This window comes from Callorhinus ursinus, unplaced genomic scaffold (assembly GCF_003265705.2).
Source record: "Callorhinus ursinus isolate GAN/ISIS: 27379988/994484 unplaced genomic scaffold, GSC_fseal_2.0 scaffold2, whole genome shotgun sequence".
Classification (NCBI taxonomy): Eukaryota; Metazoa; Chordata; class Mammalia; order Carnivora; family Otariidae; genus Callorhinus; species Callorhinus ursinus.
In genome coordinates this window covers 32,628,644-32,642,558 of record NW_027397064.1, presented here as the reverse complement: position 1 = coordinate 32,642,558, position 13,915 = coordinate 32,628,644, and positions in this window count along the sequence as shown.

Below are 13,915 nucleotides of genomic sequence, written 5' to 3'. Positions count from 1 at the left end.
CAGTCATCCACTTGCCACCTCAATCAAATGTAGATTTTAATAATACTGTGGAATGGAAGATCCTTTCTTTTTTTGTTTTTGTTTTTTTAATTTTAGAGCACATGTGAGCAGGGGGAGGGGGAGAGGGAGAGAATCTCTAGCAGACTCCTGATGCTGGGCTCAATCTCATGACCCTGAGATCATGACCAGAGCAGAAATCAGGAGTTGGACACTTAACCAACTGAGCCACCTAGGCACCCCCAAAGGAAGATGCTTTATATTGGGATTCAAAGGAAATGCACAGTCTGCATATTAAAGTAAATTTTTTTAGCTTCATGGAGACATAGGACATTGGCAAGGCCCACTTAATTAGGGGCTAGAGAGAAGTATTCCAGGAAAAATAATTTGAGTCCTACCCTTCATTCTTCTCATTCTCTTCCCTATTTCTGATCGTATTTACCATTTTTCTTTTAAAATTTTGGTTATCAGAAAATAGACTTGGGCGCCTGAGTGGCTCAGTTGTTAAGCATCTACCTTCGGCTCAGGTCATGATCCCAGGGTCCTGGAATCGAGTCCCACATCGGGCTTCCTGCTTAGCGGGAAACCTGCTTCTCCCACTCCCCCTGCTTGCGTTCTGTCTCGCTGTCTCTCTCTCTCTGTCGAAAAATAAAAAAAAAAAAGAAAATAGACTTATTTTCTAACATGATGGTCCCCCAAATGGGATACATGCAACTCAGGGAAGGTGCAAAAACTACCCATTAAGGAGAGAAAAGAAAATATTTAAACTTACATATATATTTTTTCATGTTTAATAAAAATTAATTCAAGTTTGCTGAAGTTTATTGTATAAATTGACAGTGGGATTTCTTCATTTGGTGGATTCCAAGTGGTCACATAGAATTTATAATAAATAGGGTATCTTGAAGGGAAAGTGGGAGTTCTACCCTCCAGAGGAGAGAATAAAGGAACTTTTCAGCAAATTGCTACACATGGTACTTTGTATGTGTTTCGTTTGTGGAATTTATCATCTACTAGGTTTTTTTTAAGATTTTATTTATTTATTTGAGAGAGAGAATGAGAGAGAGAAAGAGAGCACATGAGAGGGGAGAGGGTCAGAAGGAGAAGCAGACTCCCTGCTGAGCAGGGAGCCCGATGCGGGACTCCAGGATCATGACCTGAGCCGAAGGCAGTCGCTCAACCAACTGAGCCACCAGGCACCCCTATTATCTACTAGTTTTAACTAAACTAATCTTCATGAAGTAGATAAGTGACTTAGGAAGGTTTTTACAAAGAAACTGCTGATGGAAGCTAATACTGGTAATGCAAAAACAAGAAATAAGAAGAAAAGAACAGAGTTATGAACTCTTGTCAGCAACATTACTGGGTCAATACGATAATCTAATCATGAAAACAGCCAGCCAGAAAAAAAAAAAAATCAAGAAGACCAAAATATGGACTTGGACCCACTAGTACAATGAACCTTGCCCTAAGAGTACATTGATCTGAAAGAAAAAAAGGAAAGGGCGGAGGGAAGGAGGCAAACTTATATATAAGAGACTCAACTATAGAGAACAAAATGAGGGTTGTGGAGGGGAGGTGCAGGGGGATGGGCTAAATGGGTGATGGGGATTAAGGAAGGCACTTGTCATAATGAGCACTAGGTGTTGTATGTAAGTAATGAATCACTAAATTCTACTACTGAAACTAACATTACACTATATGTTAACTAACTAGAATTTAAATAAAAACTTAAAACATGAAGAGTACACTGATATATTAACTAATGATAGCATGTAGTCATCATGATAAGCAAATATTTTAAAATGTTTAATCTTTGCTTTAACTTTAATTTCTATGCATTTTTAATGTACATAGATGATAATATTTACATATTACATATAAAATGTTAAGACAAAGATTGGAGTTTAATGTGATTTCTCTTCATAATATTCTGTTGTCATTAAAAAATAGCATTAAAAAAACTCATAAATTTTTAAAGTATTTTTTCAATGTATGGCTTATTACATAAAACCCAGGTAGTTTACAACAAAAATTGAATGTTCTTTCATGACAGCCTCTCATTCAGTTGGCAACATGAGCTTCAAAATTTGACATAATCCTTCTGATCCTCAAAATCCCTAGAGTTGCAAGGTATTCAAATTCAAATAACTATGCTAATGGGAGTGGAATCCTCCTAGTGAGTTTTGGCTTACCTCCAATATCAATTTGGGAAGTGGGGGAAGAGGGCTTTGGTGTTGGGGGGTTTTCTTGCTTTTATTATTTTTATTTTATTTTTTGTAAAGATTTTATTTATTTATTTGACAGAGAGAGACACAGCAAGAGAGGGAACACAAGCAAGGGGAGTGGGAGAGGGAGAAGCAGGCTTCCCGCCGAGCAGGGAGCCTGATGTGGGACACGATCCCAGGACTCTGGGATCATGACCTGAGCCAAAGGCTGACTCTTAAAGACTCAGCCACTCAGGTGCCCCGGTTTTCTTGCTTTTAAAATATTTTTGTTTTGGGTTGGAAAATCAGCTCCAGAAACTAAGAGACTAGAACACCTAATGGAAATTGCATTTACTTGCCAATGATTCTATCAGAAAGGATCTACTGCAAAGAGAAGTTTTACCTTAATTTTATATATTGCATTATACATAAAAGTATATAATATTTTATTTTTATGTTGTATTACATTATTATATATTATAAATATTATATATAATAAAATATTCAAAATGCTAACTCAGATAAAGATTACATTATTAAAAACCGTATATTGTCTTTTTTTTTTAAGATTTTATTTATTTGACAGAGACACAGTGAGAGCAGGAACACAAGCAGGGGGAGCGGGAGAAGAAGCAGGCTTCCTGCCGAGCAGGGAGCCAGATGTGGGGCTTGATCCCAGGACCCTGGGATCATGACCTGAGCCGAAGGCAGTTGCTTAATGACTGAGCCACCCAGGCGCCCCAAATTCCGTATATTGTCTTAAATTGAATTACCGTTGATATATACAAACAATTTAAAACATAGCTTCAGCTATTAAAAAAAAAAAGACAAAATCAGGGCACCTGGATGGCTCAGTCCATTAAGTGTCTGACTCAAGATTTTGGCCTGGGGCCTGATCTCAGGATTCTGAGATCCAGCCCCACCTCAGCTCCTTGCTCAGCCCCAAATCTGCTTCAGATTCTCTCCTGCTCCCTCTACCCCTCCCCCTGCTTTCTCTCTCTTTCTCTCTCTCTCTCTAAAGTAAATAAATAAGGGGTATCTGAGTGGCTTAGTCGGTTAAGCATCTGCCTTCGGCTCAGGTCATGATCTCGGGGTTCTGAGGTCGAGTCCCACATCGAGCTCTCTGTTCAGTGGAGAGCCTGCTTCTCCCTCTCCCACTCCCCCTGCTTGTGTGCTCCCTCTGTCTGTCAAATAAATAAATAAATAAATAAATAAATAAATAAATAAATCTTTAAAAAGAAAAAGGGGGGGCGCCTTGGTGGCTCAGTTGGTTAAGCATCTGCCCTTGGCTCAGGTCATGATCCCAGGGTCCTGGGATTGAGCCCTGCATCACATTGGGCTCCTTGCTCAGCAGGGAGCCTGCTTCTCCCTCTGCCTGCTGCTCCCCCTGCTTGTGCTCTCTCTCTCTCTCTCTGTCAAATAAATAAATAAAATCTTTTAAAAATAAAAAAATAAAATAAATTAAAAAAATAAAAAGAGTAAATAAATAATCTTAGAAAAAAAGACAAAAAAATCTCTTGTCTCAAGGTCTGTGTATTTTTCTGTTTAATTTCACATGGAGAAAGAAAGAAAGAAAGAGAAAGAAAGAAAGAGAAAGAAAGAAAAAGAAAGAAAGAAAGAAAGAAAGAAAGAAAGAAAGAAAGAAAGAAAATTAAGTAACTCTTGAAATGTGGCCCCAAATTATAAAACTAACTGAAAAGAATTTTGGTCATTGCAAAAGACTTATGCTTCTGGGAATCTATTACAAAATAAGAAGACTACATACACTTAAAATGTAATGTAAATCAGGTTTTCTGCCATTTGGAAAAGTCACAAATTTTCATTCTGTGTTTTAAAGCTGAAAGTTAACTCTTTCAGTAAACTCTACCCCTAACATGGGGCTCTAACATAACCCCAAGATCAAGAGTTCAGACTCTACTAAGCCAATCAGGCACCCCAAGAGTAATTTTTAATAATATTCCAAACAGTGCTCTTCAAAGCAAATTATGTCTAAAAAGAAATATTTTGCTTTTAGATTTTTACCAATTACAGTATTTGAAAATTAATTAAATCTCATTATAAAAAAAAGAATTTATACCCCCTACAAATGTTCCACCTACTCTAATCTTAATTACTCAATTCCCAAACTGAATTTGGAAATAATAAAAGCATTAAACCTACATTTTCCTGCTGATCTGGTAATTAACCCAACATCTTTCTAAATTTAGTTATTTAAATACATTAATCAGACATTTTTACCTTATTGCAAAAGAGCAAGGAGATTGGAAAAAAATGTTTGCATCATACATTTATTTTTTTAAGTTTTAAGAAATTTCTACACCCAACATGGTTCTGGAACTCACAACCCCAAGATCAAGTCCTAGGCTCCACCAACTGAGCCAGCCAGGAGCCCCTGCATTATACATTTAAATGAATTACACAATTAAGTGAATGTTGTGTGATTGTAGCTCTTCTTGTGCTATATGTATGGTATATTTTATTTCATTTATTGCTACCAAATTTCCGTGGGAAATACTAACTGTTCAGAGACATGGTACTGAAAGCCAACTTTGTGGTTCACAGTAGCTATAAGGGTCCTAAAAATAAAGAATGCCTGTGGTAGCGCAGATGGGATCATTTTACTGAGGAAGAATGAAGTTCATGGACAGTGGTAGCATCTAGACCTGGGAATCCCATGTCATAGTAACATAAACCCGTGAGGGTTTAACACAGATATAGTCTTAAAATTAGATCGTATGTGGAGACCGGACTTTCTAGCGAAACAAAATTAAAACTAGAACTATATCTGTAGATGCTGATTAAATTCTAACAAGGAAACAGGTCACAGTTTATGGGAATTCATAATGCCTGGCTAAATAAGATTTAATAGGGGCGCCTGGCTGGCTCAGTCATTAAGCATCTGCCTTCGGCTCAGGTCATGATCCCGGGGTCCTGGGATCGAGCCCCGCGTCGGGCTCCCTGCTACATGGGAAGCCTGCTTCTCCCTCTCCCACTCCCCCTGCTTGTGTTCCCTCTCTCGCTGTGTCTCTCTCTCTCTGTCAAATAAATAAATAAAATCTTTAAAAAAATAAAAAATAAAAATAAATAAATAAGATTTAATAAACGCATGCCTCCCTGGATGAGACTAATTGAAAAGCAAAGGAGTGTCCAGAAAACTGGGTCTCCTTTGTAGTTTCTGTGCTGAAAACAGCTGGATCCTCATAGCAGCTCAATGTACTCATCCAGGGAGTAAATGCTTGACTTAAGAGAAACATTTATCTTTGGCGGTCATGTACTCCATGTACTCCCTGTCTGCACGCGCGTCACGAGCACAGCTTGTTCTAATCACACAATACTCCCTATGCCATTGCCCTGATTTTTAAGGCTTCTCACTCCTTTTTGCTTTTTATTATTATTTTTTAAAGATTTTATTTATCTATTTGATAGAGACACAGCGAGGGAGGGAACACAGCAGAGGGAGTGGGAGAGGGAGAAGCAGGCTTCCCACTGAACAGGGAGCCTGATGTAGGGCTCGATCCCAGGACCCTGAGATCATGACCTGAGCCCAAGGCAGACGCTTAAATACTGAACCACCCAGGTGCCCCTCCGTTTTGTTTTTCTTATTCCCTTATGGTATTGGTGACATTCACAATAAAAGTGGAGGCAAAGTTTGGCTCCGGACCTTTCACCACGAGAGTGTCTGGTCCCCCCTTGCCTTCTCCTTTCTCCTACTTAGATGTCTGGAGTAATCTTTTCATTCACTGCCTCAGGGTTTGCTGGCCAAACCCAACAATTCATATATTTAACAATACAGGGATTAAACTCAAGGTATTAATTCCTTAATTCATGACCTGTAAATGCTTCCTTATATTTGATCTGGGTTTATCAGTAATTATAAGTCTAATCTATCAATTTCTACATTTATAAGACAATGAAAGAAATCTTTTATAGCCTATACCCTAGACATACTTCTATTATAGCACTTACAATACATCGTAATTATTCATTTACTTGCCTGACTCCCTCATTAAACCATGGCCTCCTTGAAGACAGGGACTATACCTGTGTGATAGGTGTTTAGGAAGCATCTATTGAATGAATGAATTCATTAGAGATCTAAAAATACAAGTGACTGATAGGGATGATTTGTCACATATTAACACCTCATTTATGAATCTATAAAGGTTTAGGGAATGAAGAATGGGGAGATTCACATATTTTCCAATGTCTAAGAGGCTTCCAGGATTCCAGCTGCCTATCAGAAAACTGACATTATTTGCAAAAAAACCTGTCATGGTGAGGGGCACCTGGGTGACCCAGTCATTAAGCGTCTGCCTTTGGCTCAGGTCATGATCCCAGAATCCTGGGATCGAGCCCCGCATCAGGATCCCTGCTCCGCAGGAAGCCTGCTTCTCCCACTCCACCTGCTTGTGTTCCCTCTCTCGCTGTGCCTCTCTCTGTCAAATAAATAAATCTTTAAAAAAAACAAAACAAAAAACCCACAAAAAAACTGTAATGGTGATGTGTTCTGGGATTGGAAAGCCCTTCCCCAAACCCATGACAAGGACATTAGAACTGAGCTAGGGCTAAACTTTTTGACACATACTATATAACCTTTTCTTATTTGTTGAGTTGGTGATACAAATACTAACCATCAGAGGTCAAGACCAATTTCTGCAGCATGCAACCAATTATTCTCTGGCCATTGCATGCAATAAACATTTCTTCTTTAACACATTGGTCATTTGCTTTTTTTGTCAGAATTACAAGAAACAGAACTCCTGAATGCAAATAATGTAGCATTCTTGTCCAACCTTCCTCGAAGATCCAAGTCAAGGAGATCCATGGAATTTTAACAAGAAAAGAGGCAGACGTCTCAGTTTCTTTTCTTTAAATTCTATTCATTTACTTAAATATTTACTGAATTATTTAAATATTTAAATATGTATACACACACATACATACATACATACATACCACATCTTCTTTATCCAGTCATCTGCTGATGGACACAGGTTGTTTGTACATCTTGGCTATTATAAATAAGGCTGCAATGAACATGGGGGTGCAGATATCTTTTCAAGTTGTGTTTTCATGTTCTTCAGATAAATACCCAGAAGGGGAATTGCTGGATCATATGGTAGTTCTACTTGGAGTTTTTTGAGAAACCTCCGTACTGTTTTCCATAGTGGTTGCACCAATTTATATTCCCACCAACAGTGTACAAGTGTTCCCTTTCTCTCACATCCTCACCAACACTTGTTACCTTTGGTCTTTTTGATAATAGCCATTCTAACAGATAGAGGTGATTTTTTATTGTGGTTTTGATTTGCATTTCCTTGATGATTAGTGATGTTGGGCATCTTTTCATGTACCTGTTGGACATCAGTAGGTCTTCTTTAAAAAATGTCTATGCATCAATTTTGCTTTTTTTAAAAAAAGATTTTATTTATTTACTTATTTAACAGAGAGAAAGAGAAAGCATGAGCACAAGCAGGGTGAACAGCAGGCGAGGCAGAGGGAGAAGCAGGCTCCCCGCTGAGCAGGGAGCCTGATACGGGACTCGATCTCAACACCCCAGGATCACAAGCTGAGCTGAAGGCAGATGCTTAACCAACTCAGCCACCCAGGTGCCCTATCAATTTTGCTTTTTAAATGAAGAGTATAAATTCTCATTTAAACTTCTTTACACAATTACCTCCATTCACTAACACACAAATCGCATAGGTTTAGCTGCAGTGCCGTAAGAATTCCAAAGCTCACCATCTAGCAACTTGTTGAAGCCCCAGGCTGTATTCTTGAATTCCCACATTCCTTTCCTTACATTCTCCTTGTCTTACTTGCTGGAACCAAAGGTCTACCAAAATAAAAATAAAGTTGTGTTCCAAATCTTTTTTTGTCTTAGCCTCCTTTGGGACTACAAAGCTGCACCACCCATTCTGGTTTATTTTAGGACTGTACACATAAGCCACATATGACTCTACAATAATACTTGAACATTGTTTATACAGCAGAAGTATGTCCAAGTGTTTTTTAACAAAGAGCAATATGATCAGATATCCATGTATGTAGGTTAGTTTTTTAATGATAGCTATAGAAGCAAACAATTCCCCCAAAATTAATTTTTTGCAGTAATACAGATGTCCAAAAATACTTTATTCAACTTTATTTATATAAAAGCATCTTGTTATAGAGTTAGTATTTGTGTCAAGGGCATTAGTAGTTATCACTCAATTTTTTTTTAAGATTTTATTTATTTATTTGATAGAGAGAGACACAGCGAGAGAGGGAACACAAGCAGGGGGGGAGTGGGAGAGGAGAAGCAGGCTTCCCGTGGAGCAGGGAGCCCGATGCAGGGCTCGATCCCAGGACCCTGGGACCATGACCCTAGCCGAAGGCAGATGCTTAACCATCTGAGCCACCCAGGTGCCCCAATTATCACTCAATTTTGATTGAGGTGGTAAGAAGATAGCTATTTCTCTTAAAGCATAATTGATGTGAAGGCATGTTTCAATTCAGGCTCCATATTTATATGATTGAAATTCTCAATTTTCTTTTTTTTTTTGCTTTTTTTAATTAACATATAATGTATTAATTTTTTCAGGAGTACAGGTCTGTGATTCATCAGTCTTACACAATTCACAGTGCTCATCACAGCACATACCACATACCCTCCCCAATGTCCATCACCCAGCCACCCCATCCCTCCTACCCCCTTCCACTCCAGCAACCCTCAGTTTGTTTCCTGTGATTAAGAGTCTCTTATGGCTTGTCTCCCTCTCGAGTTTTGTCTTGTTTCATTTTTCCCTCCCTTCCCCTATGATCCTCTGTCTTGTTTCTCAAATTCCTCATATCAGTGAGATCATATGATAATTGTCTTTCTCTGATTGACTTATTTTGCTTAGCATAATATCTTCTAGTTCCATGAAATTCTCAACTTGATAAAACTTTCATAGCACCCAGGTAGATCCCAACATTACCTAGAGTTTGGCCACATAGTCAGAAAGTTTAAGTTATTTTTGGAAAAAATTTTTAATTGAGATATAGTTGATATACAACATAGTATTTTTTTAGGCATATGAAATAATGATTTAAAATATGCATATATTGCAAAATGATCACCAGAATCAGTTATCATTCATCACCTCACATACCTAAATTTTTTTTCTGGTGATAAGAAATTTTAAGATCTACTCTTTCAAATTTCCTGGAAAATTTTCACAGGAAAACTGGTAGGATGGTGTCTGGCCTATCTGGTCCTGAGGGCTGGGGTAGAGGGCATTTATCCAATCAGGTCTGGAAAGAGTACTGAAAGCTAAAGCCAAAAAATCCTGTCCAAATGAATTGTGCAAGTAAAAAGGATGTGAGGATAGATTAAAACTCAAGGGGACCACCAAGCCAGGCAGGCAAAGAAAATAAATGAAACAATTCTGGACAGTAAATGACAGCTATCTGGATGAACACTAGTGACAGCTGGTATTGCCTGGGGCTGGATCTACACTTTAGGGCTGTTCTGATTCATTTAAAGATTCTGGAATGTAGCAGATACTAGACTTCATATTCTGGCACCATTCTAGAGATATTGTATCTTTAGCTCAGTTCCTGTCCAAAGGGAAAGTTATGGGACAGAATGACAGGTCAGTCATATCCAGGGGCATATCACTGGTTCTAAGCAATTTATCATGTTATATTGTGTACTTTTATCATGGTTCTTGTACTTGGGGTTCTTTGGTTCATCAAGCTTCTTTGATCTATGGATTTGTAGTTTTTATCTAGTTTGGAGTTTTCAGCCATTATTTCTTCAAGTATTTTCTTCTGTCCCTCATATATTTCTTCTGGGCCTCTAATGACATACATATTGGGCTGATTAAAATTATATAACAGATTTCCTGATATTGTTTATTTTTTTCTTTCAGTGTTTTTCCTCTCTGTGTTTCATTTTGCATAGTTTCTATTGCTATGTCTTCAAATTCACCGATCTTTTCTTCTTCAGTATCTAATCTACTGTTACCCTCATACAGTATATTTTTCACCCCAGACATTGTAGTTTTAATCTAGAATTTATTGTGGATCTTTTAATATTTTTAGTGTTTTGACTTAATATGCTCAATCTGTCATCTGTCTTTTTGAACATGTGAAATATGGTTATAGTTTCATCTTAATAAACTTGTCTACTAATTCTATTATCTGTGGCATTTCTGGAGCTGATTCTGTTGATTGATTGCTATCCTCATTATGGGTTGCCTTTTCCTGGTTCTTTATATTTTTGTAATTTTTAAATTAAATGCCAGGCATTGTGAACTTTACTTTGTCAGGTGCTAGATATTTTTGTATTTATAAATATTTTTGAGCTTTGTCCTGAGATGCAGTTAAATTATTTATAAACAGTTCAATCTTTTTGAGGCTTGCTCTTAACTTATATATATATGAGTCTAGAGTAGCTTTGAGTGTAGGGCTAATGTTCCTCCCCTGCTCAGTGATCCATGAATTATAAGATTTTCTACTGTCTGGTGCAAACTTGATTCATTCTTGTCTCTGGGTGAGCCTTGAGAATTGTTTCCTCTGCTTCTTTCAGGTAGTTCTCCCACGTACTTGGATGGTTTCTCCCCTCATGTGCACTGATTAGTAGTTAGCTGAAAACTTCAGGGGAACTCTCTGAAGATCCTTAGAGCTGTCTCTCTGTGCATTGCTCTCATCTCTGGTACTATGCTCTGCAACCTCTAGCCACTTTAGCCTCCCAAGACTGTGTCTCCACAGTTAAAGGAGATGACTAGGCTTTGCCTGAGTTCTCTCTCCCTGTGCCACAACCTGGAAACTTTCTAGGCAGCAAGCTAGGAAAATCATAGGGCTCACCTCTCTCAAGGATCACTGTCCTACACTGTTTGACATCCAATGTCTGCAAACTGTTGTTTCATATATTTTGTTGATCTGGTTTTTAAGTTGTTTTAGGCAGGAGGGTACTCTAGGCCTTCTTACTACATCTTGCCAGAGAAGAACTATAAAATCAACAGAACCACGAGTGGTTGCACGAACTGCATCTGAGCTTCTCCACATTCTGAGATTTAGATGGTATTACATTTGCAAAGAATAAGGCAGTCCCAGAAGCATTATTCACTCACTCAACAAACATTTAAACACTATGGCAGAAATGGTTAGCAGTCTACTTAAAATCCACTCTCTTTCCATATGATAGAATTGTGCCTGGGGAGGGACTGCCAGCTCAGGCACTGTGGTTTTCCATACACCCCCTACCCTCCACCCATACACATACACATTGTGCTTCTCAGTATGGCCATATGTTTAGTATCCACCAATGGAACATGAGTGAAAATGAGATGTATGATTTCTAGGACAAGGATTTTAAGAAGCAGATATGCATTCTTCACAATCTTTCCCCTTCTGCGGACTGACTGCTGAAGATAACAAATCCCCTGGAAATGATGACGCCAAAATATGAAGGAGTGTCAGTCTCTGAAATCACTGCATGGCAGGAAGCTGCCTGCCAGAAATACCTGCATTGTTTAGCAAGGTGATGACTAAGTAAATTTCTATTGTACTAAAACACTACTATTTTGGGACTACTTTGTTAAAGTAGTGAGTGTTACCTAGCTTATTCAGGGACCCACTATATGCCAAGCACTGTGCTAAATGCTGGGTGTACAATGAGAAGCAAAAGAGTCATGGTCCCTGGTTCATGAGTCTTAAAAGTTAGTCATGAAGGGTAAAAATAAACAAGAAAAAAGCCAAATATATACAGTCACATCCTGCAAAGCATCTCCTTGACTCCTGACTTCCTGTAGAATGTATCTTGCTTTTTATTTTTATTTATTTATTTATTTTTGTATCTTGCTTTTTATTTTTTTATTTTTTTAAAAAGATTTTATTTATTTGAGAGAGAGAAAATGAGAGACAGAGAGCACGAGAGGGAAGAGGGTCAGAGGGAGAAGCAGACTCCCCGCTGAGCAGGGAGCCCGATGTGGGACTCGATCCCGGGACTCCAGGATCATGACCTGAGCCAAAGGCAGTCGCTTAACCAACTGAGCCACCCAGGCGCCCTGTATCTTGCTTTTTAATAACCAAACTTCAGAGAACATACTTTTCCCTTGATACAGTGTTTTTTAACGAATATTTGTACAGGTAATGTTTATATTATATCCTCCCCCAAACTCAATACATTTTAAAACAAAATGATGTGTATGAAATATCTTGCATTGCATTTCAAATACAATTGGTAGAATATCAGAATCACATATAAATATTTTTCAACTTTTAATTTTCAAACATTTCAAGTTTGAAAACCAGAAAAGTTTAAAGAATACACACATACACGTCATCTAGAGTCACCAGTTGGTAACAATCAGCCATATTTGATATATGTCTCTTTATAAACATGCAGGTGCGTGTGCATGCACGCGTGTGCGCGCACACACACACAGACACTTTGCTGAACCATTTGAAACTAATTTGCAGGCATGATGATACTTTATCCCTAAATATTTCCGTATTTATCTCCTATAAACAAGAACATTTTCCTACATGATCACAATACCACTATTGCACCCAAGAAATTTAATGTAAATATGCAATATTATCTAGTATACAGCCTATGCTAAAATCCCTCCCTTGTCTATAGCTGATTTTTACTAACTTATTATTCCTTTATCTACAAAATAATACTTCCCCTGCTCCCCAGTAATTATAAGTCCTCCCCAAAACTAAACTAATCCTAACTTGATCCATAGATTCTGTGCAATTTCAAACAAAATCCCAGCAAATTACTTTATGGATATTGACAAGCTGATTCTAAAGTTCATATGGGGAGGCAAAAGACCCAGAATAGCCAACATAATGTTGAAGAAGAACAAAGTTGGGGGACTGATATTATCTGACTTCAAGACTTACCATAAAGCCACAGTAATCAATACAGTGTGGCATTGGCAATAGATCATTGGAACAGAACAGAGAGCCCAGAAACAAACCCCCATAAAGACAGTCAACTGATTGTTGACAAAGGAGCAAAGATAATGCAATGGAGCAAAAATAGTCTTTTCAACAAATGATGCTGAGATAACTGGATCATATACATGCAAAAAATTGAGTCTAGACACAGATCTTACACTCTTCACAAAAATTAACTCAAGATGGATCATGGACTTAAATGTAAAATGCAAAACTATGAAACTCCTAGAAGATAACATCAGAGAAAACTTAAGTGACCCTGGGTTTGGCAATCACTTTTTAGATACAAGACCAAAGGCACAATTTATGAAATAAATAAATGATAAGATGAACTTCATTAAAATTAAAAATTTATTCCTGTAAAAGACAATATCAAGAATGAGAAGAGAAGTCACAGACTGAGAGAAAATATTTGCAAAAAAAGACATATCTGATAAAGGACTTTTATTCAAAATATAAAAAAAGAAATCTTAAAACTCAACAAGAAAATCTTATTTAGAAGTGGGCCAAAGACATTCGTGGACATCTTACCAAAGATGGCATACAGATGGCAAATAAGTATATGAAAAGATGCTCTACAACATATGTCATCAGGGAAATGCAACCTAAAATAGCAATGAGATACCACTACACTTTTATTAGAATGGCCAAAATCTGGAACACTGACACCACCAAATGTTGGCAAGGATGTGGAGCAACAGAAACTTACATATGTTGCTGGTGGGAATGCAAGATACCAACACTTTGGAAGACAGTTTGTTGGTTTCTTATAA